The sequence below is a fragment of the Callithrix jacchus genome, chromosome 22 (assembly GCF_049354715.1).
Source record: "Callithrix jacchus isolate 240 chromosome 22, calJac240_pri, whole genome shotgun sequence".
NCBI classification, from domain to species: Eukaryota; Metazoa; Chordata; class Mammalia; order Primates; family Cebidae; genus Callithrix; species Callithrix jacchus.
The window spans coordinates 22640590-22662354 of record NC_133523.1 but is presented as its reverse complement, the minus strand read 5'-3'; the positions used below and the strand labels follow the sequence as shown (position 1 = coordinate 22662354).

Sequence of the window (21765 nt, the reverse complement as noted above, 5' to 3'; positions counted from 1 at the left end):
ATATATGTATACAGTATTTTTAAAAATTTATTTCAAATTGCTAATCTTCTCTGTATCGTTCCAATTTTAGTCTATGTGCTGCTGTAGCGAGCACTGTATGCAATATTAAATAATCAAGTCAAGTTAAATAAAACCTCTAACAACTTGCTTACCTACCATTTTTTGTGGTGAGACATTTGAAATTTACTCCTAGTTATTTTGAAATATACAAAACATGATTGTTTTCTATAGTCATCCTGCTGTTCAATAGACCTTAAAACCTTTTTACCCTATCTATTTGAAATATTGTAACCTTTGATAAACAGCTTTCTATTTCTTTTTCACCACCCTCGGCTTCTGATAACTATTATTCTATGTTCTGCTTTTTGAGTTAAATTTTATTAGGTTCTAAATATAAATAAATCATGAAGTACTTGTCTATTTAGGTTTGGCTAATTTTATGTAGCAAAATGCCTTCTAAATTTATCTATGTTTATTCAAATGATGAGATTTACTACCTTTAACAGGTAAATAGTGTTCCATTGTTTATTTATACTACTTTTTTTTCTTTTTGAGACTAAGTTTCGCTCTTGTTACCCATACTGGAGTGCAATGGCACGATCTTGGCTCACCACAACCTCCGCCTTCTAGGTTCAGACATTTCTCCTGCCTCAGCCTCCTGAGTAGCTGGGATTAAGGCACCTGCCACCATGCCCAGCTAATTTTTTATATTTTTAGTAGAGACGGGGTTTCACCATGTTGACCAGTATTGTCTCGATTTCTTGACCTCGTGATCTACCTGCCTTGGCCTCCCAAAGTGCTGGGATATCAGAGGTACTTTTAATAGAAAGAAATACATTGTAGGAAAATGCTCATTGGAAGTAAGTGAGTTCCAGGTGGGCCATGTTGTAATCTGCTTATAGTGGACACATAGAAGGAAATATATTGGTACATTGTCATTATATTTGCCTCCTATATGTTGCTTCAAGTAGGGAGAACAGGAGGATTCCATGGAAGAGGAAAAGAAGGAGTTCTCACTTGTACAGGAAATAATCACCTCTGACCTGCAATAGCTTGATAACAGAAGAGACCACAACATGACCACATCAATGGGAGGAAAGAGGTAACATGGTTAAAAGTGCTCACTGGCATTTTTCTTTTTCTTTTCTTTTTAGAGCTGGGTCTCATTACATTGCCTGGGCTAGAGTGCCATGGCTATTCACAGGTGCGATCCCACTACTGATCAGCACGGGAGTTTTGACCTGCTCCGTTTTCGACCTGGGCCGGTTCACCCCTCCTTAGGCAACCTGGTGGTCCCACGCTCCTGGGAGGTCACCATATTGATGCCGAACTTAGTCCAGACACTAGATTGGCATAGCGCACTACAGCCCAGAACTCCTGGACTCAAGGTATCTTCCCACCTCAGCCTCCCGAGTAGCTGGTACTACAGGCACGCACCACTGCCAATGGCAAAGTGATCAATGGCATTTTTAGGCAACATTTAGTAAGCTTTAGGGAATGACCAGCGCAGCCGATGAAATCTCAGGATCAAGGAGTTTGGACCTCGTCTGTTGTTTATATTCATGCTTCACTAGGCGTTCAGGAACCCAAATAGGTGAACCAGCAGATGTCCTCATCTCCATATGAGCACTAGATCTGAGCCACTGATTAGAAAGGGCATCTTTCCAGATAACTTCGGGGTGAGCCTTATGATCAGGATGCCAAAAACAATCAGCAGCAGAGCAGTTGTTGTCATCTTAAATGAGAAAGTTTAATACATAGAGTGCATGACAAAGACAGTCATGCGGAGACTTGGAAAATGACACAGTATTAGAATCATGTTTCAGTTTAGATAGCAGATTTTTGAGAACAGCATGAGAGCGTTCAATGATACCCTGGCCTTGAGGGTTGTAAGGAATACCTGTACGATGAGAGATTTGAAATTGTGAACAAAATGACTGAAAACTCTTATTGGTATAAGCAGGACCGTTGTCAGTTTTTAAAATCTTAGGAGAACCAATAATAGAAAATACCAGTAGACAATGAGAAATAACATCCTTAACTGCTTCTCCGGTGTGGGCGGAAGCTACAAGAAAGTGGGAAAAAGTATCAATGGTAACATGAATAACTTTAAGTTTACCAAAAGGAAAAAAATGTGTAACATCCATCTGGTAGATATGGGCAGGGTGTAAACCGCGCAGGTTAACTCCAAGATGAATGGTCTGTGGGAGAAAAGAAACACAGGCAGGGCATTGTTTTACAATTTGTCTTGCCTGTTCCCTAGTAATGTGAAACTGTAGTCAGAGGCTCCTTGCGTTTTGGTGATGTATATCATGGGAAGACTCTGACTGCTGTATAAAAGAAAGGGCAGGAAAAATATTTTAAGTTAGGGCATCAGCAGCAGAATTTCCAGTGGCCAAGGTTCCAGGTAGGTTAGAGTGGGCTCTGATATATCCTATAAAAAGGAATGAAATCTGTGTCGAAGAACCTGTTGGAGAGGCAGAAGTAAGTGTCCGACCTACCTCCTGCGGGAGGACTGAGCTCGTTTGGAAAAAACCGGACCGCAGGTTAGGAGAAAATCCTTAAGTTCAGGCTTTATTGAGAGGAAAGAGCCTCTGGACGAGCCAGCCGGGACAAAAAGGAAAAATGGCCGTGCGTGCTCAGAGGGGCAGGGTTCTTTTATAGGGGGCTGAAGGGCTGAGGGAGTGGGAAGCTGAGGGAGCTGAGGTGGCGGGCAACGGTTGGTCAGTTTAAACTGCTGGGTGGGGAAGCCGGGCGGCAGGAAACTGGGAACAGCTAATGAGGCGGGCGGTGATTGGTCAACCAGTTGCTGGGCGGGAGGTGGCTGTGGCCGGGCGGGAAGGCTAGAGCGGTATGTAGAATGAGAGATGAGGGAGCCTCTTCATGGGGGAGGGAAAGAGAGCTTTCATGGTAGGGGCAGAGTTTTCTAAACATTCCCGACTCCTTAAAAGAAAAGAAGAAAAGAGGGGGTCAGGGGCGTCGGTTGTCTCTCTGGCTACTTCCTGCTGACAAGGGTCGACCGGGGGTTCTGAAGAGATTTCTTTTCTTAAGGAGAGAGGTCCGCTTCTAGCACTCATTCAGGGTAGGGTTGGAGCAGCATCTGGTGGATGGTGACTCGAGTTAGTTCTTGAAAGCACCGCTGTATGAACTGTAGAAAGCAAGGAGCAATAAGTAAGATTAGGCAAACGGCTATTAGGGGCCCAAGCAGCGGGGACAAGAGGGTATACGTAGAGGAAGACCACCACGCCGTGGCTTCAGCCGAGAATTTTTGATTCTGCAGGTTAGTTTTGAGTTTCTGGAGGCTCTCGATTCGGGTTTCTACTAGGCCGGATTCATTGATGTAGTAACAGCACTCTTCCTGTAGGAAGATACAGGTCCCTCCTCATTCGGCGGTGAGCAGGTCCAGGGCTCTTCGGTTCTGCAAGGCAACTTGGGCAACTGAGGTGATCTGTCATTGGAGTGATGCTAAAGACTCAGTAGAGTCATCAACAGCAGTTTGGAATTGTGAGGTTAGCCGGGCTATAGCCAGGTGAGAGTGGGTTAGTGCTCCTCCTCCCAGTCCAGCTGCAAGTGCCGAGGTTACCAGGGAGAGGCCTACGGCTAGGGGTAGAAAAGCAGCCCGCCGGGTGCGGTGGAGCGGTGCTTGTAGCATTTGGTGCTTCGGCATCCGGCTGCAGGGCAGTCGGAAGTTGCAAGAAGATGGTTGTTGTCCGACCTACCCTCTGCGGGAAGACTGAGCTCGTTCGGAAAAAACCGGACCACAGGTTAGAGGAAATTCCCTAAGTTCAGGCTTTATTGAGAGGAAAGAGCCTCCGGGCGGACCAGCTGGGAGGAAGAGGAAAATGGCCGCGCCGCTCAGAGGGGCAGGGTTGTTTTATAGGGGGCTGAAGGGCTGGGGGAGTGGGGAAGTCGCAAGCCGAGGTGGTGGGCAACTGTTGGTCAGTTTGAACTGCTGGGCGGGAAGCTGGGCGGCGGGAAGCTGGGCAGCGGTAGGGCTAGGGCCGGTATGTAAAGTGAGAGATAAGGGAGCCTCTTGGTAGGGGAGGGAAAGAGAGAGAGAGCTTTCGCGGTAGGGGCAGAGTTTTCCAAACAGTCAGGATCCCAGAGAAATTTCCTATCCCTCAGAAATTTCTCACAGAATTGGGAACTCTGTCCTCCAGCTTTCTGGAGTGTTGACAGAATCCTGAAAGGTGGACCTCGTCAGGGCCAATGCCCCTCCCTGGTCCAAACACAGAGCCAGGCCTAACTTACTTTTCCGTGGACGAGGACAGAGGACTCAGAAAAGAAGCTAGAGGGGTGAGTCAGTGGTCGATCCAATCTCCTCTGGAAAATGGTGACCTATGGGGCTCTGGAACGTCTCAAGGGGATCCTCCCCTATACTTCACCACTGCATCTGGGGGACCTCGGAGTGAGTCCAGCCCACACCTGGTGGCAATATCTCGCCAAATGTTGTAACCAAGCGAGTTAGAGAAAGCGCTACTTTCTGAGTTCTGATTGAGAGTCTTTTTTTCCCGGCATCTGAGAGGTGGCTAACACTTAAAAATCTCTCTGCCCTGAGGAAGGGGCTTGATTTCTTTGCATACCTAGCTTAGGATACGGGAGGGGGAGCCTAGTTGAAGCAGAATTCTACAGAAGCAGAACAAGCAAGTTAGTAGGAAGAGGCTGGGAACCAGGAGGCAGGAGGTTCCCATAGTTGCTGGTTACTAAGACCATTTCCATATAATCATCAAGGGGGCTACCAGGGAGGACTTTCCATACAATCAATCACCAAGAGGGGTATTCACAACAGCAGGTAGACTTGCCAAGCAGGATGTGGTTACATTGGTTACAGGTATTGAGAACAGCATGACCCAAACCTCAACAGTTCAAGGCTCTGAGCACAGCATGACTCAGTAATGCATTTGTGAGGGCTGTGGCAGGGAGGGAGAAGCTAAGCTGGAGCCTGTCAGGCTTATTTCTAAGATGGAGTCAGGATAGTTCATTTTAGTAAGTATGAATTTTCTTATGTGTAGTAAAAATTGAGGACTGGTTAAAAGCTTTGCCACATTCTTCACATTTGTATGGTTTCTCTTCAGTATAAATATTCTTATGTTCAGTAAGAATTGAGGATTGTTTAAAGGCTTTGCCACGTTTTTCACATTGGTAGGGTTGCTCTCCAGTATGAATAATTTTATGTTCAGTAATTTTGAGGATTGGTTAAAGGCTTTGCCACATTCTTCACATTTGTATGGTTTCTCTCCAGTATGAATTGTCTGATGTGTAGTAAGTTGTGAGGACTGCCTAAAGGCTTTGCCACAGTCTCCGCATTTGTAGGATTTTTCTCCAGGATTAATTATCTTATGTCTAGGAAGGTGTGAGGACTGATTGAAATTTTTGCCTCATTCCTTATGTTAGTTGAGTTTCTCTCTGGTATGAATTCTCTTATGTGTAGTAAGTGTTGAGAACTGGTTAAAGACTTTGCCACATATTTCACATTTGTAGGGTTTCTTTTCAATTTACATTCTTTTATGTTTACTAAAGATTGAGGATCCATTAAAAACTTTTCCACAGTCTTCACATTTGTAGATATTTACTCTCAAATAAATTATTTTATGTTGAGTTAGGTTTGAAAAAATGCAAAATGATCTCATGTATTCATCACATTGAAATATTCTGCTCTGGGTAGTTGGCAAACATTTATTAAGTCCATTATAACCTCCTGATTGCACTTTGCACTCATCCACACTTTTGCCACATTTTCTTAACTGTAAATTCTCATGTCCACATTTTCCATATCTTTTCAGTATCACTTTTTGAAAAGAATCTTTTATGTTCTGCTCTGTGAAAAGTCTTGGGCAAAATGAGAACAAATAACTGAAAAAAAAAAATAACAAATTACTCCACTTGTTAGACTCAGATGAATATACTTTACAAATCCAATATATATAATTATACAAATTACATAAGCAAGATGATATAGAAAAACACCAAAGACTTAATTTCTTTTCTTTTTTCTTTTGTTTCTGAGATGGAGTCTTGCGCCCTGTTTCTGGGGCTGGAGTGCCATAGTGTGATCTCAGCTCACTGCGATCTCTGACTCCTGGGTTTAAGCAATTCTCCTGCCTCAGTCTCGAGTAGCTAGGAGTACAGGCATGCACCATCACACCCAGATAATTTTTGTAATTTTAGTACAGATGGGATTCTTTTTTTTTGAGATGGAGTTTTCCTTTTGTTACCCAGGCTAAAGTGCAACGGCAAGATCTCGGCTCACTGCAAACTCCATCTCCTGGGTTCAAGCAATTCTCCTACCTTAGCCTCCTAAGTAGCTAAGATACAGATGTGTGCCACCATGCCCAGCTAATTTTTCTATTTTTAGTAGAGATGGGGTTTCACCATGTTGACCAGGAATGATCTCAATCTCTTGACCTAATGGTCCACCCATCTTGGCCTCCCAAAGTGCTGAGATTATAAATGTGAGCCACTGCATCCGGCCCAGATGGGATTTTACCATGTTGACCATGCTGGTTTCAAACTCCTGACTTCCTGATTCACTCACCTGTTTTCCAAAGTGCTGGGATTACAGACATGAGACATCACACCTGGCCCAAAGGCCCTAATTTCTTTATAGAAATATAAGTGTAACAAAAACATACTGACCAAAATACATTTGTGAAAAATTTATAAATTAGTTGTGTATGCAATGACCCAGGTGAGCACAATGCAAAGAGTGACATAGTGTGGGAATTCACTCAGGGTGGTGGAAAAATTAGTATAAGAGAAATGTCAAAGAAAGTTACAGGAAATAGTCTCAAACCTCTTTAGAAGGTATCAGGGTTTTTTCTATAGTTGTTGGCTGAAAGCAGTCAGAGTCTCTTTGCAGGAGCCAAAGAGATTAGGGCACAATTACAAAAGAATGTGAGTAGTTTACCTAACTAACTTGCTTACTCCTATGCTCTTAAAACTAACCTTTGAGCTGGATGGCCCTATTTTTATTTTATTATTTTTTTTAAAGATGGGGTTTCACCATGATGGCCAGGCTGGTCTTGAACTCCTGACCTCAGGTGATTCACCCACCTTGGCCTCCCAAATTGCTAGGATTACAGGCATGAGACACTGCACCCGGCTAGATGGCCCTATTGAGGGGAGGTCAACTAGGAATGTTACTTATTAATGTTGTTTACTTTGGGCATCAGAACCTGCCTTTAGACCTTTAACCTCTGGTGGTGTTGACTCAACCTTTGTCAATTAAACTTTACTAAATAAAATTGAGTCTCACTGGCTGGTGGGGCTGGCAGCAGCTATCTCTTTAGAGCACTCTCCAGGGCGTCTGTAAGTGGTCACAGACACTAGCCAAACTGGGACAGCATAACATCTGTGTGTCAGGGTACCGTATTCATCCATTGCTGAGTCAGGGTCTGCAGGATAGACCCCCACAGGTGGTGATCCCAACAGTGGCACTCAACGTGGGGTGACTCCAAAAACACAGAAAGAAAATAAAACATAGCTCTTTCTGCTCGCCCATAATACCTTTAAGAGTAAATGGCCAACTTCAATTATTTTGCATAAAGAGACATACCTGAAAGTGGATAATTTATTTCTTTTTTTTTCTTTTCTTTTTTTTTTTTTTGAGAAAAAGTTTCGCTCTTGTTACCAAGGCTGGAGTGCAATGGCATGATCTCGGCTCACCGCAACCTCTGCATCCTGGGTTCAGGCAATTCTCCTGCCTCAGCCTCCTGAGTAGCTGAGATTACAGGCACATGCCACCATGTCTAGCTAATTTTTTGTATTTTTAGTAGAGACGGGGTTTCACCATGTGGACCAGGATGGTCTTGATCTCTTGACCTCATGATCCACCCACCTTAGCCTCCCAAAGTGTGGGATTACAGGCTTGAGCCACTGTTCCCAGCCTTCTTTTTTTTTTTCTTATAGAGATGGAGTTTCTTCATATTGATCAGGCATGTCTCAAACTCCCAACCTCACGTGATCCACCCACCTAAGCCTCCCAAAGTGCTGGTATTACAGGTGTGAGCCACCATGCCTAGCCAAAAGTGGATAATTTACAAAGACAAAAGTTTGGCTGGGTGTGGTGGCTTATGTCTGTAATTACAGCACCTTTGGGAGGCTGAGACAGGTGGATCACCTGAGGTCAAGAGTTTCACACCAGCCTGCCCAACATGATGAAAACCTGTTTCTACTAAAAATACAAAATTAGCCAGGTGTGGTGGTGTGTGCCTGTAATCACAGCTACTTGGGAGGTTGAGGCAGGAGAATCACTTGAAGCTGGAAGGTGGAGGTTACAGTGAGCCAAGACTGTGCCACTGCAGTTCAGCCTGCATGACAGTCTCAAAAAAACAAAATGAAAAGAAAAGAAAAAATGTTTATTTGGCTCATAGTCTGGCAGATTGTACAGGTGTGTGCCAGCATCTGCTTCTGGTGAGAGTCTCACAAAGCTTACAATCATAATGAAATGCAAAGAGTAACTGAACATATTACACGGTAAGGGACAGGCAAAATGTGAAATAAAGAAGCCAGGTACTTTCAATGAACCAGCTCTCACTAAAATTAACAGAGTGTAAAGTTATTGATTACTAAGAAGATGATGCCAAGCCACTCATGAGAAATTTGCCTCTATGACCCAAATACCTCCCATCAGGTTCTGCATCCAACACTGAGGACTGCATTTTGCAGCATAATGTTTGGGAAACATGAACATCCACATTATAGCACAGACAAACTAGCCTTAACAGACATCTAAAAAACTTTCCAGTAAAAAGCAAGAATATACCCAATGTCCTTACATGCACCTGGTGTATTGTGTTAGGACACATAATAACTCTCATTAAATTTAAGAATATCAGCTGGGTGCTGGTAGTTCACTTTGGGAGGCCAAGGTGGGAGGATCTCTTGGAGCCAGAAGTTTGAGACCAGCCTAGGCAACATAGTAACACGCTGTCCTTACAAATAATCAAAAAATTAGCCAGGCATGGTTAGTGCATCTCTATAGTCCAAGCTACTCAGGAGGCTGAGGTGAAAGGAGCACTTGATCCCTGAAGGTTGAGGCTGCAGTCACTGCACTCCAGCGTGGGTGACAGAATAAGATCCTGTCTGAAAACAGCAACAACAACAAATAATAATAATAATAAAGGTAAGAAAATAAAAATTATACACTTAATGTTTTCAGAGGAAAACTGAATGAAACCAGATATCTAGAGCACAAGTAAAACTAGCACATCCAAATATATATAAAAATAACACACACTCTTCAACATATTTTTACTCAAGGGTCAAAAAATTTAGTTTTTCTTTTTTTCCTTTTAGACGGAGTTTCGCTATTGTTACAGGCTGGAGTGCAATAACGCGATCTCGGATCACCGCAACCTCCACCTCCTGGGTTCAGGCAACTCTCCTGCCTCAGCTTCCTGAGTAGCTGAAATTGCAGGCACGCGCCACCATGCCCAGCTAATTTTTTGTATTTTTAGTAAAGACGGGGTTTCACCATGTTGACCAGGATGGTCTCCATCTCTTGACTTCGTGATTCACCCGCCTCGGCCTCCCAAACTGCTGGGTTTACAGGCATGAGCCACCGTAACCGCCAAAATTTAATATTTCAAAGATGTCCATATAACTTTCAATAATAAATAAATTCAGTATAATTTCTACATAAATGACAAAGTGCAATGTTTTACAAGAATTTGTTTAAAAGTTTTTTGTTTGTCTGTTTCTTTGAGATGGAGTCTCACTTTGTGCACAGACTGGGGCACAGTGGCACCATCTAGGCTCACTACCTCCTTGGTTCAAGCAATTCTTTTGCCTCAGCCCTCCTGAGCAGCTGGTACTACAGGCATGCACCACCGCGCCCAGCTAATTTTTGTATTTTTAGTAGAGATAGGGTTTCACCATGTTGGCAAGCCTGGTCAAAAACTCCTGACCTTGTGAGTCACCTGCCTCAGAATCCCAAAGTGCTGGGATTACAGGTGTGAGCCATCATGCCTGGTTTTAAAATTTTTTAATTTGATTATAAACTATCGCCAACCACTCATGAAAAAGAACAAAGAGGTACTATACTCTGGATTTCAAAACACGTTAACAGCTAAGGCCAAAACAAAAACAAGGTGGTACTGACACAAAGACAGATAAATAGATAAAAAAAAACAGAATACACAGCCCAGAAATGAACTTTTCTGTATATGATTAAACAATCTTTTACAAAGTTGCCAGAAGCACACAATAGAGAGAAGACAATCTTTTCAAAAAATCATGTTGAAAACTGGACATCAACACTGATAAAGCTAGATCCTTTCTTTGGATAATATACAAAAAGTATTTAGCCAGGTGCAGTGGCTCACGCCTGTAATCCCAGCACTTTGAAAGGCCAAGGCGAGTGGATTACGAGGTCAAGATATCGAGACCATTCTGGTCAACATGGTGAAATTTCATCTCTACTAAAAATACAAAAAGAAAAATTGCTGGGCATGGTGGCACACGCCTGTAGTCCCAGCTACTTGGGAGGCTGAGGCAGGAGAACTGCTTGAACCAAGGAGGTGAAGGTTGCAGTGAGCCGAGATCACGCCATTGCACTCCAGCCTGGTAACAGCAGTGAAACTCCGTCTCAAAAAAAAAAAAAAAAAAAAAATACAAAAACAGGAAAAAGCATTTGAAAGTACACATAAAATTACATTTGTAGAGAAACACATAAAAATTACAATGAAAAGATCAACTAAAACGAATTACAATGGCCACTGTTAATATTTTTTAAAACACTAAATCTGTTGATGAAATGAAAAAACCCATGTTATTTGTTTGTGTAAAACAGTAATACTACCACTGTTTTAAAATGTTATGTTATTCAAATAATAAAAAATGTTATTATTAAATACAACAATTCAATTTATGAATCTATATGCAAACTATACAACATTGGACTAGAAGTCATATTTGAACATTGATGTATACTGAACCAGTATTCACAAAAGCCAGAAGATGGAAGTAACCCTTCCTTGACTTATAAACATATCAAAAAATGTAACATATAAATATAATGCAGTATTATTTGGTCTTCAAAATTTTTGTCACAGTTTAAGATAAACTTTGAGAATATTATGTCACCTGAAATAAGCCAGTAACAAAATGATAGATATTATATAATCCCACTTATAGGAGATATCTTAAGTCATCGCTCTTATAAAAATGGAAATTAGAATAATATTTATTACTGTGCACGGTGGCTCAAGCCTGTAATCTTAGCATCTTTGAAAGGCCGAGGTGAGTGGATCACCTGGTCAACATTGTGAAACCATCCTGGTCAACATTGTGAAACCCCATCTCTACTAAAAGCACAAAAATTAGCTGGGCATGGTGGTGTGTGCCTGTAATTCAGCTACTCAGGAGGCTGAGGCAGGATAATTGCCTGAACCCAGGAGGCGGAGGTTGTGGTGAGCCAAGATCGCGCCATTGCACTCCAGCCTGGGTAACAAAAGCAAAACTCTTCTCTCAAAAAAAAAAAAAAACAGTATTTGTCAAGGGCTGGAGAGAGGGTAAAACGGTCAGCTGTTACTTAATGGATATTGAGTTTTAGTTTCTCAAGATGTAAAATTTTTAGAACACTTTTGCATAACAATGTGAATATATTTAACATATATGAAATGTACAGATTTTTGAGACACAGTCTCACTCTTTCACACAAGGTGGAGTGCAGTGGCACAATTATGGCTAAGTGTAGCCCCAAACCCCCAGACTGAAGTCATCCGCCTTTCTCAATCTTTCAAAGCGCTGGAACCACAGGTGCACAAAACCACACCTGGCTTAAAAAAAAATAATCGTAGAGAGGGAATTCTCATATGTTGCCCAGGCTGCTCTCAAACTTTTGGGATCAAGAAATTCTCCTGCCTTGACATCCCCAAATTCTGGGATTACATATGTAAGCCACAATCATGGCTGGCCCTGAAATGTACACTTCAATCAATTTAATTTTTTATTTAATTTATTTCTTTATTTTTAAAGATGGGGTTTCTCCCTGATGGCCAGGCTGGTCTTGAACTCCTGACCTAAGGTGATCCACTCACCTTGGCCTCCCAAAGTGCTAGAATTACAAGTGTGAGCCACCGTGCCCGGCAAACTTCAATCAATTTAAGATGGTAAATTTTATGTTATGTTTTTACAATTAATTTTTTTCAAAAAAAAATCTGAAAAAAATACAGGACCATAAATCTTTTCATAAATTACTTTAAAATCACAAGACTGTTTCTCTCACACAAAGAAAATATGTATTCATCATTAAACACACAGTAAAAATACAACTATTTCCATAACTACTCACTTAGACAAAAAAAACCAGGGAAAATAAACAAAGAAAAAAAAAAGAAGGGGCTCAGTTAGGTAGTTCATACCTGTAACCTAAGCACTTAGGGAGGCTGAGGCAGGCGGATCACCTAAGGTCAGGATTTAAAGACCAGCCTGGCCATCAGGGTGAAACCCCATAATTAAAAATATAAGAGTCAGGCTAGTCGAGACCAGCCTGACTAACATGGTGAAACCTTGTCTCTTAAAAAAATACAAAAATTAGCCAGACATGCACCTGTAATCCCAGCTACTTACATGGCTGAGGCTGGATAATTGCTTGAAGGGAAGCAGAGGCTGCAGTGGGCCGAGACTGCACCATTGCACTATAGCCTGGGTGATGGAGCGACAGTCTATCACAAAGAAAAAAAAAAAAAAAGAAAGAAAGAAAAAGAAAATCAACTATGAAAGAATATATACAAGGTAAGTCATAACCAAAATTGTGGTTATTTTTATTGATAAATACACAAACATATATATATATAATTTTTTTAAGATGGAGTTTCACTGTTTATATATAAATAATCTAATTGTGATAGACATATGGCTGATGTATCCCCCCCTTTTTTTTTTTTGAGATTGAGTTTTTCTCTTGTTACTCAGGCTGGAGTGCAATGGTATGACATTAGCTCACTGCAACCTCCTACTCCTGGGTTCAAGCAATTCTCCTGCCTCAGCCTCCCCAGTTGCTGGGATTACAGTCGTCTGCCACCATGACCACTAATTTTGTGTTTTTAGTAAAGACAGGGTTTCACTATGTTGGTCAGGCTGGTCTCGAACTTCCAACTTCAGGTGATCCACCTGTCTCAGCCTCCCAAAGTGCTGGAATTACAGGCGTGAGCCACCATGCCCAGCTTGATGTGTCTTTTCTTTTTTTCACTTTCTGCATCATGAGATATCTGATGTATCTCTCAATTAAATCTCACAGTGACTTAAAGGGTACAGATTTGCTAATTGTCTAAAATTATCATACATACTCTAAACTAAAACGCACTAGAAACTAATATTAAGAAACCTACACTAAAAAAAACATACTAGTATGGACTGGAAAACAATAATGTGAGAAATGTTTACTCAAGATATGGTTTGCAGCCAGGCATGGTGGCTCACTCCTGTAATCCCAGCACTTAAAGAGGGTGAGGCAAATGGATCATCTGAGGTCAGAAGTACCAGACCAGCCTGGCTAACATGAGGAAACCCTGTCTTTACTAAAAATACAAAAATTAGCCAGCTGTGGTGGCATGTGCCTGCAGTCCCAGATATTTGGGAGGCTGAGCTGGTAGGATCCCTTGAATGTGGAAGGCAGAGGTTGCAGTGAGCCAAGATCAATCACTCCACTGCACTTCAGCCTGGGAAACAAAGTGAGACTCCATCTCAAAAAAAAAAAGGAGGCAAGGCGCGGGGGCTCACACCTGTAATTCTAGCACTTTGAAAGGCCGAGGCAGGCAAAACGCCAGAGGTCAGAAGTTCAAAAGCAGCCTGACAATGTGGAGAAACCCCATTTCTACTGGGAAAAAAATGCAAAATTAGCTGGGCATGGTGGTGCATGCCTGTAATTTCAACTACTCAGGAGGCTGAGGCAGGAGAATCACTTGAACCTGAGAGGCCGAGGTTGTGGTGGTCCGAGATTACACCATTGCACTCCAGCCTAGAAAACAAGAGCAAAGCTTCTTCTGAAAAAAAAAAATCTGGTTTGTAATACCGATGTACCATTAAGAATTTCTCTAGCCTGGCCAACATGGAGAAACCCTGTCTGTAGTAAAAAATACAAAATTAGCTGGGAGTGGTGGTGGATGCCTCTAATCCCAGCTACTCAAGAGGCTGAGACAAGACAATCACTTGAACCAAAAAGGCAGAAATTGCGGTGAGCCCAGATGGCACCATTGCACTTCCGCCTGGGCAACAGGAGCAAAACCCTATCTCAAAAGTGAAGAAAAAAGAAGAGAAAAAAAAATTTCTCTAAGTAACTATAATACTTAACTGTGTACTCACAGAAGGCAGGTATTTTAAATAATTGGCGTGTAATCCATTGCAGTAACATATGAAAGAAAATGCAGCATAATCATAAACAGAAGATTCTAATGATAAACTTTTAATACATAAGCATTTGAAAGAAACTAGAGACAATGTTGATGTTTTAAATATATGCTATGGTTACATGAAACTGCTGTAATCTAACTTTAGAAGCAAAGAATAGTGTTACATTGGTAAATAGAGAAAATATCCATATATTTTATAAAATATAGTGAGATCCTCTGATAAATAAAACAAATACTTCAGAATAATAGTGTATAATCAATAAGATGGAAAAAAGTTCCCTATTTTTTTATCCCCTTCCCAGGAAGAAAATGGTTTATTTTTTCTCTTTTGTTTCTGCCAGAAGGAGGAAGAAAATTTTTAAGTCATTCCTGACAAAAATGCCTTTATGAGAGAACCAGGCATCGTAACTCACACCTGTAATGACAGCTACATGGTACATTGAAGTTGGAAAATTGCTTCAGGCCAGGATTTCAAAATCAGCCTAGGTTATGTAGCAAGACCCTATCTCCAAAACAACTGTCTTAAAAGAACTTTGAGATCCAGGGAGGGAGTTGTGAAACTGCTAATGCCCAATGCTGAGAAGTGCTTCTTTTCAGAAGGCAGGTGGTAAACTACAGAACTCCTGTTTTTTAGTACAAAACTCCTGTTTTTTAGTACAGACCAGGAAATGGCCTCTCCCACTTGGTCCTACTGATAATTCTGAACTTACTCTGTAATCATCTCAAACATTTCCCAGCCACAGTCTGAAGAGGTCATGCCCTTTCAGAGGCCTTAAGAAAGATACCCACTTATAGCTATGCCAGGCCTGCAGAGCTGTGGTCCCTGAAGCAACTCAATGACTCAGTTTCAGCTCCCTGAGCCACAGTTCATGGCCAGTCCTGCCTATGTTAAAACCCACACAGGGGGCTGGGCACAGTGGCTCACACATGTAATTACAGCACTTTGGGAGGCTGAGGCAGGAGGATCACCTGAGGTCAGGAGTTCGAGACCAGCCTGACCAACATGGAGAGACCCCATCTCTATTAAAAATACAAAAAAAAAAAAAAAAAATTACCTGGACATGGTGGGCATGCTTGTAATCCCAGCTACTCGGGAGGCTGAGGCAGGAGAATCACTTGAACTGGGAGGCAGAGGTTGCAGTGAGCTGAGATCACACCATTGCACTGCATCCTCGGCAACAAGAGCAAAAATCAATCCAAAAAAAACAAAAAACAACCCACACAGTGATGTGGAAAAATCCTCTCTCATACACAGTGAATGCCATACTCATCCATATTCTTAAGTAAGACCCATCATATTCAGACCCAATTGCAGAAACCTGCCCTAGTGTCTGCCCTACACGTCAAAGTCCTGAGGAAAATTCAGTCTGTCCAAAAAATAAAAATAAAATTCAGTCTGTCCAACTAGCCAATCCCCTTGTAACAAGCCAACTAAAGGTGGACCCTAGTGCAGACCCAGCTGCCTTGTGACCAAGCTACACGCCCTCTCCACTACCAATGCACAGGGCATCCCATCACCCTGGGGGCCCAACAAAACATGTTTACCTTCTAAAAACAGGTTATAAACACTTGAAGAGCTGTTTGCTTCTTCAAATTTAAAGACACTAATACAAAACTATATTTTGCCTGTTGTCAATGCTTCTATTTTAACAAAGAACTGTAAGTAATTGGCAGAAGAATTAGTCAAAAAAATGAAAACAGCCATTTAAATTGAAGACAAGTAAAAACTTGCTGGCTGTAGATCATATGATTATATATATAAAAGAATGTAAACAGTACATTAAAACCTGTCTAAACTAATAAATACACTCAGTAAATTGGCTAAATATTAAATTAACACACAAGGTATGGCTATACACTTAAAATAAGCTATCTGATAAAATATTTTTGAAAATATTGCTTACACCCAGAAGTGATGGCTCACGTCTGTAATCCCAGAACTTTGGGAGGCTGAGGCAGGTGGATCATCTGAAGTCAGGAGTTCGAGACCAGCCTGGCCTAAATGGTGAAACCACATCTGTACTAAAACTACAAATATTAGCCAGGTGTGGTTGTGGGTGCCTGTAATCCTAGGTACTCGGGAGGCTGGGGCGGGAGAATTGTTTGAACCAGGAGGCAGAGATTGCAGTGAGTGGAGATCACAGCACTGCACTCCTGCCTGAGTGACAGAGTGAAACTCTGTCTCAAAAAACCAAACCAAACAAACAAAAAAAACTTGGCTAGGTGTGGTGGCTCATACCTGTAATCCCAGCGCTTTGGGAGGCCAAGGTTCGCAGATTACAAGGTCAAGAGTTTGAGATAGCCTGGCCAACACGTTGAAACCCCATCTCTATTAAAAATATAAAACTTAGCCAGGTGTGGTGGCACGCTTCTGTAGTCCCAGCTACTCGAGTGGTGGAGGCAGGAGAATTGCTTGAACCCGGGAGGTGGCGGTTGCAGTCAGCTGAGATAGTGCCACTGCACTCCAGCCTGGGTGACAGAGTGAGACTGCCTCTCAAAAAACAAACGATAACAACGAAAATCTTATTTACGATAGCACTAAAATAATAAATTTCTGAGAAGAAATTTAATCCAAGAGACAGATAATATTTACAATGAAAGATGTAAGAGATTAATAAAAGACATTAGAGAAGATACAGATAAATTTAAAAATATTTCATGTCTATAGATGGAAATAAGAAGTATTGTTAAAGAGTCATGTTATAGGACCCCATGTCTGGATTCCCTTCCATGAACCCTCCCTTCGTGGAAGCCATCTTTCTCTCTCCTGGATTTCCCCTCTGGAGTCCCCTTCCACACTCTCTCGTGGAAACCTGTCTTTCCTTCCTAAACTCTCTCTCTCTATTCCCTTCCCGTGAGTGTGGAAGCTGCTTTTCTCTCCTGGATTCCATCTTTCTGGATTCTCTCGCTCAGTGTGAGAGTTAGCTGTTTCTCTCTCTCTCTCTAAATAAATCACTTTCTCCAAAAAAAAAAAAAAAAGAAGAAGAAGAAGAAGAAGAGCCATGTTATTGAAGGTGAGTTACAGATTCAATAAACGCCCTATCAAAATTCCAGGGCATTTTTTTTACAGTAATGAATAATAGGATTCTAAAATTTACATGAAACTACAATAAACTTTGACTAGTCAAAGCAATCGAGAAAAAAACAAAGCAGAAGGACATAATACTTTATAACTTCCAACTATATTTGCAGACTATAGTGATACAAACAGGATGGAAGGTGCAGAAAAATAAACAAAACCCCACTACTCTCACACATTTCAGACATGCAAAAAGAGAACTTAATAGTTTAACAGAGTTTCTCAAAATTATACAGATATTTCTCTGTCCCCCAAAACAATGAAAAAGCAGTCAGATTGTGCAGTATCTTTTTTTTTTTTTGAGACTGAGCCTTGCTCTGTCACCAGGCTGGAGTGCAGTGGCATAATCTCAGCTCACTGCAACCTCCAACCCCTGGGTTCAAGCAATTCTCCTGCCTCAGCCTCTCCAGTACCTGGGATTATAGGCATGTACCACCATGCCCAGCTAATTTCTGTATTTTTAGTAAAGACCGGGTTTCACCATGTAGGCCAGGATGGTTTCGATCTCTTGACCCCGTGATCCCTCTGACTTGGCCTTTCAAAGTGCTGAAATTACAGGCATGAGCCACTGCACCTGGCCTGTGCAGTCTCTTATATGTGATTAGGAAGACTTTGGCTCTCATTCTAAAATTGAAGGCAGATCACTGAAGGGAAAGCAGTCCTGAGATAAAAGCATAACACAGGGCCAGGCGCGGTGATTCACACTTGTAATCCCAGCACTTTGCAAGGCCAAGGTGAGCAGATTACTAGGTCAGGAGTTTGAGACCAGCCTGGCCAACATAGTGAAACTCTGTCTATACTAAAAATGCAAAAATTAGCCGGGCATGGTGGTGAGCACTTGCAGTCCCAGCTACTCAGGAGGCTGAAGCAGGAGAATGACTTGAACCCAGGAGGCAGAGATTCAGGTGAGCTGAGATAGCACAACTGCACTCCAGCCTGGGCAACAGAGCAAAAGACTCCATCTCAAAAAAAAAAAAAGCGTAAGACAGAAGATTCCCCTATGTGAGAGCAAAATAAGAAAATCAGCTGGGTGGCTTACACTTATAATCCCAGCACTTTAGGAAGCTGAGGTGAGTGGATTACTTTAGGTCAGGAGTTCGAGACCAGCCTGACCAACACATAGTGAAACCCCATCTCTACTAAAAAAATACAAAAATTAGCCAGGTGTGGTGGTGCACACCTGTAGTCCTAGCTACTTGGGAAGCTGAGGCAGGAGAATCACTTGAACCCAGGAAGGGGAGGTTGCAGTGAGCTGAGATCGTGCCATTGTACTCCAGCCTGAGTGATAGCAAGAGTCCGTCTCTCAAAAGAAAAAAATAAAAAAGAAAAACTCAGGCTTTCCAGAAACGATTTCCTTGGGAACACAGCTTCCCAAATCACATCATAAGGACTAGCTTTTTCTTTGACCTTTGAACTGCTCATCTCTGTCATCTGTTGTATTCACTTTCATTCTTACCTACCTGGGGGTTTGGCCACCATCTCATGTCTCTCTATAGTCCAAGCCTCTTTTTCTTGCTCCAGCCAAGTGATCAGGTCTGGCTTAGAGACAGCAATACCTGTTTTATTGAAAATAAATAACCTAAGTCTTGCTCATATTCTGTAATCACCAACCTGGCAATGTGCTTAGTAAAGAAGATAAAATATAACATTCTGTCAATTAATCTCAAAATACTGATCTATATAATAAATTTCTAAATATTTTAAAAGCATCTTAAATTTTAGTTCTAAATTCTTTAGTTTTAAATTTCACTGCCCAGTACAACAAATCAAAACTTGGCAATTGCACGTTAAAGTCTGGGCAACAGGCCGGGTGTGGTGGCTCATGCCTGTAATCTCAGCACTTTGGGAAACCGAGGCTGGTGGATCACCTGAGGTTGGGAGTTCAAGACCAGCCAGGCCAACATGGTGAAACCCTATCTTTAAAAAAATTTTAAAAAAGGGTGGGCAACATTATTTTATGCCACTAGACTTCTGGAATTACCACTCTAATCTAGAGTGAAGGATAAAGATTAGCTCAGGAATGCAGAAAGTTCAGGTGTCAAGATAAAGCATGTTGAAAAAATTATTTTCTACAGAGACAAATTCCTAAAACTTTTATAAAATCAGGGATGTGAATCTCATTTATGCAAACCATAAATTACCAAAAAACATCCTACAAAAAGAAAAAAAGAGAAAACTGAAACCTTTAGGGGATAATAGAAATTGCGTATTAAAGTTATTCTCACCCAGGAAGACCAGGTTTCTGTAGTTCTCTAACATCACATTCCTATATAAATTCCGCTGTGCAGAGTCCAGGCATTGCCACTCCTCCAGAGAGAATTCTATGACCAAGTCCCTAAATTTCAATGCCTCCTGAAGTGTACACACATACGTTTACAAAGTGGCCATGGGCAAAATTTATAATTTGACTCAAGGTAAAATAAGAAAGCAAAGAGAACTGGTTCCGACTTACAGGAATGACTGAAATTATCCAATAAAATAATTTTTAACACAGAAACATTCTCGAATGTATTTTTTAACCCTTAGAAGAAGAGAGAGCGGCATAAAATCTATAACACTAGAAAATATATAATATCTTTCTGGATAATAAAGTATAAAATCAAGTACATAAACATCAACGTGTAAAGTTTTTGTAAAATGAAAATGACAGATCATGTTTGAAGGCACCTCTCAAATTTTAATGTGTACAATAAACTGGAGATCTTATTAATGCAAATTGTTTTTTGAGAAGATGTAAAATATAGTCTGATTGAATTTCTAACAAACTCACCAGTAATGTCAATATATTTGGCCAGAGAACAATATTTTGTTAAACATCTAGTACGTTGAAGAGCCTGTGTTTTTCCTAGTTTTTCTGGCCTTTAAACAAAGATGAGAGCCTTCATTTACCAAAGACAGATATATACAAAGAAAACCTAAGAAAGAAGGGCAGCTGCCAGGTTAAATGTAATAATTTATGCACAGCTGCATTAATATATACTTAATAATGAAGAGAAAAATAATTATAGCAAAAGTTTGTCAGAGAGATATTTAACCAAGTGAATCGCTAACATCAACTACACTAGGACAAATTTTTATACTCTGCTGATGCACACAGAAAAACACAGCATCACTGCTGAAACACTGCATCCTGAAAAAGGAAATTATAGTCTAAATTTAACCATAAAACATCAGTTTTATGCAAAGTTCACGATGCAGGTATCTCCTATGCTTTGTAGTATTTTTTGTTTTGTTTTTTTTTTCTGAGACGGAGTTTCGCCGTTGTTACCCAGGCTGGAGTGCAATGCCGCGATTTCGGCTCATCGGAACATCGGCCTCCAGGTTCAAGCAATTCTCCTGCCTCAGTCTTTCAAGTAGCTGGGACTATAGGCGCACGCCACCACGCTCAGCTAATTTTTTGGTATTTTTTTTTGTAGAGACGGGGTTTCACCATGTTGACCATGATGGTCTCGATCTCTTGACTTCGTGATCCACCCGCCTTGGCCTCCCAAAGTGCTTGGATTATTGGCATGAGCCACCTCACCTGGCCACTTTGTAGTTTTTAATAGTGATTTTAGGTAGTCTTTCTTCAGCACCCTGGAGGGCAGGTATCTCCTAATAATGTTTCTCTGAAATTTCTGGTTAATAAATGCCATATTGTTTAAATAGGCATTTTCTTAATCATTTTATGACCAGAGCTAATGAGAAACACAGATGGAACCTTACATATTCTCCATTTTTACTGAGAACCCCAGCTTTTTTTTAATAGTAATCTTGAGTATACACACCTACCCATGTTCAGCAGCCACAAAAGGAACATTTTTAATATTGCAGATTATAAATTCATGGTAAGAAATCTATAAGAAATATACAAAGCAATACTGTAGAGAATATAGTCAAGGCTCTGGTAGAGAAGAAAAATTATTATTATTATTATTATTTAGACATAGTTTCGCTCTTGTTACCCAGGCTGGAGTGCAATGGCGCGATCTCGGCTCACCGCAACCTCCGCCTCCTGGGTTCAGGCAATTCTCCTGCCTCAGCCTCCGGAGTAGCTAGAATTACAGGCACGCGCCACCATTCCGGGCTAATATTTTGTATTTTTAATACAGACGGGGTTTCACCATGTTGACCAGGATGGTCTCGATCTCTTGACCTCGTGATCCACCCTCCTCGGCCTCCCAAAGTGCTGGGATTATAGGCGTGAAGCACCGCGCCAGGCCCGTGTGTGTGTCTTAATTAGATTTTCGTATTAGGATGATACTGGTTTCATATAAATCCCACTTTGATTTTTTATATATATTCAGTATAACTGTACCAGTTCATTTTGTTTATATGCGGTAAAATTTGCAA

At 41.3% G+C, this 21765-nt stretch overlaps 1 long non-coding RNA gene and 1 pseudogene across 1 annotated transcript; both read right to left on the bottom strand.

Moving 5' to 3' along the window:
* Nucleotides 1-94, bottom strand: LOC118150354 (U6 spliceosomal RNA; annotated as a pseudogene).
* A 5807-nt stretch (nt 95-5901) lies between these two features.
* Nucleotides 5902-18989, bottom strand: LOC144576496 (uncharacterized). The gene is made up of 3 exons (XR_013530941.1): nt 16594-18989; nt 12574-12668; nt 5902-9084 (listed from the first exon to the last, which is right to left on the bottom strand). It is a non-coding gene; the product is annotated as an uncharacterized LOC144576496 (long non-coding RNA).
* Nucleotides 18990-21765: the final 2776 nt, after the last annotated feature.